A 2,960-nucleotide genomic window follows, 5' to 3' on the forward strand; every position below is an offset into this window, starting at 1 on the left:
AGTCAGTGATATTCGAATGAATGTTTTAGCTGCTAAAGAAAACAGATTTGAGGTTAAATTCCTATGGATACCATCACATGTTGGCATCTCAAGGCATGACACTGTTGATATGCTTGCAATGACAGCCTGCAGAAAACCTGTGGTAGAAATTGATATGGGTGTTTCATTAGCAGTGACAAAGAGAATACTTAAACAAATATCTAGTGAAGATCTCACCGACCTAACAAATTCACAAAGACCTGAAAGTTGTAGCATTAAATATTATGATAGATATCGTGAGGAGACATTCACATATGTGACTAATAGAACAAGAACCCGGCAATGTGATGTTATAGTGGCCAGAATACGCCTGGGATATAGACGTATCTGGCAGCTTTCTCAAAACCAAAATGTCGAATACACAATGTGTCAACTTTGTGAAAGAGAAAACATGCACTCTCTTGAACATTATATTGTAGAATGTCCCATACTAACTGACTCTCGCCCTCCTGGGCTAAGGTATGCTGAACTCTGTAGTTACTATATGAGTACTGGAACACTTGATGATATATTGGACTTGTATCCAAGATTGACCATGTAATATACCAATTATACAATGTATATATATGATGTAACTATATAACCTGAGCTTGTAAAAGCACCTTCATCACCTTCAGTGATTAAGTGCTTAATTGCACACTAGTTTCTTTATCAGCTATCTCACCCTGTCAGAGTAAATGAGACAAATGTATGTGAATGCATGTGTGTGTATATATGTATGTATATGTGTGTGTGTGTATGTATATGTATGGGTATAAAGTATATATGGAAGCTGATCAGAATTACATTTCACCTTTGTGAATGTACATTAATGACACTATGTAAAAGACACAATGCTGGTTAGCATTGTAAATGTGTGGCCACATCTGTGGTAGAAAAAAAACTGCTTGAGCTCGATCCTGCAATGTGCAACACCCCAGAGAGAGCGCCAACGGCCATACCACGTTGAGAGCACCGCTTCTCGTCCGATCAGCAAAGTTAAGCAACGTTGGGTTTGGTTAGTACTTGGATGGGTGACCGCCTGGGAACACCAAATGCTATTGGCAATAATGTTAAGGGGGGAGCCGAGCGGACAGCACGCTGGACTTGTGATCCTGTGGTCCTGGGTTCGATCCCAGACGCCGGCGAGAAACAATGGGCAGAGTTTCTTTCACCCTATGCCCCTGTTACCTAACAGTAAAATAGGTACCTGGGTGTTAGTCAGCTGTCACAGGCTGCTTCCTGGGGGTGGAGGCCTGGTCGAGGACCGGGCCGCGGGGACACTAAAGCCCCGAAATCATCTCAAGATAACCCCCACCGGGCTTGCCCACCTACACGTGAAAAGTTTTGCGGGACCTCCGGTCGTTACCTCAGTTCTCAACATTTATTTCGGTCGCCAGCTGGGTAATTTTCTCTGCGTCCCGGCAACGGTCACCAGCTGGGTAATTTTCTCTGCGTCCCGGCAACGGTCGCCAGCTGGGTAATCTTCTCTGCGTCCCGGCAACGGTCGCCAGCTGGGTAATCTTCTCTGCGTCCCGGCAACGGTCGCCAGCTGGGTAATCTTCTCTGCGTCCCGGCAACGGTCGCCAGCTGGGTAATCTTCTCTACGTCCCGGCAACGGTCGCCAGCTGGGTAATCTTCTCTGCGTCCCGGCAACGGTCGCCAGCTGGGTAATCTTCTCTGCGTCCCGGCAACGCTTTCATTTCAAATTTGATAGTGTTGCCACCTAGTGTCACTTTTCTGTTTAATATCAGTACTAGTGTGGTGCAATATAATATCACTTGTTCACAATGTTCAGTGACATGAGGAGAAATATAAAAGCGATAATAAAAGCAAATAAAATTTACTGAAGAGAAAACTACATAAACATGATAGAAGTATACGTGTAATAATATATAAATCAGATGACAGTGGCGCTTATTTGGTGGCCTCCGGCAACCCGAGTCAGCTGAACGAATTTAAGGGGATATTTGCCCTTATGGGGGCCGGCTCCGTCAGCGAAGACCCATAATCCTCTCGGCTCCGCCACTCGCTGTCTTCACCAGGTAGAAGATGACCTATACAAGCTGCCCTACAGCCTAATCTACTCCTAAGAATCAATAGACATTCTAGTAACAACCTATATATACTTCTAGGCCTATCTTGCCTAACTATCAAGGGACAATGGAAGGGAATAATGATCTACCTCAAACATATCATACCCTCAGACGCCTGGACTCCGATGGTAGTCGTGGTCCTCAATCCCTCACGTCGTCCCTCAACGTTCCGGTCGAGCTACAGGTCCCTAGTCGTCGTGAAGATACGAGTCGTCTTCGTGCTCACTCCCAAATGTGCAGTTCCTGATCACTGGCTTGGCCAGTTGTCCCTGCTCACGTTGTCTCCCTCGATCCCTCCTTCACTGAGACCAAATACTCATAGATCCGGTTGCGACTTCTCCCTTCTGAGTTTCTAGTGGATGTAATCCAATCACAGCTCTGAGCACCTCGGAGTTCCGCTGGCGGGGAGCCACTAGCATCTCCTGTCGTCGCCGCTCTCAACTCCTCCAAGACTATCAACTCACAGTCCTCGGCACCCTCACACCACTGGAACTCGGCTTCCTCGCACTTCCCTAAAGTGTGTTAGTCTTCCGTAGTCACTGCAAATATGTCAGGCTGCGATATTCCCCTGGATGAGGCTCCTGGACCTAAGACGAGAGCACAACCAGCACAAGTCCGTTCTCAACCAAGTGCCGTGAATCTCTGAGAGCCCAGCAGTCTACAAGCCCCCAGCCCAGCCTCTCGGTGACGTCACAGTCTTCCAGGGGCGGGGTCTCATGGGTTAATCTCGTTACATGACCACATCCCGCCAATCGCCAGCCTGCTGGCGCCTTCACGGTTTTGGCGCACTTTTGTCGGTCCGTCTCCATTTTGTATACACTAAGGGTAAGGTGTACCCTTATACAC

At 47.2% G+C, this 2,960-nt stretch overlaps 1 non-coding gene across 1 annotated transcript; it reads left to right on the top strand.

Annotated features, from left to right (window-relative positions):
* Positions 1–966: 966 nt before the first annotated feature.
* Positions 967–1,085, top strand: LOC138362382 (5S ribosomal RNA). Its single transcript, XR_011227619.1, has one exon. It is a non-coding gene; the product is annotated as a 5S ribosomal RNA (ribosomal RNA).
* The last annotated feature ends 1,875 nt before the right edge of the window (positions 1,086–2,960 follow it).

This window comes from Procambarus clarkii, chromosome 8 (genome assembly GCF_040958095.1).
Source record: "Procambarus clarkii isolate CNS0578487 chromosome 8, FALCON_Pclarkii_2.0, whole genome shotgun sequence".
In the NCBI taxonomy this organism is placed as follows: Eukaryota; Metazoa; Arthropoda; class Malacostraca; order Decapoda; family Cambaridae; genus Procambarus; species Procambarus clarkii.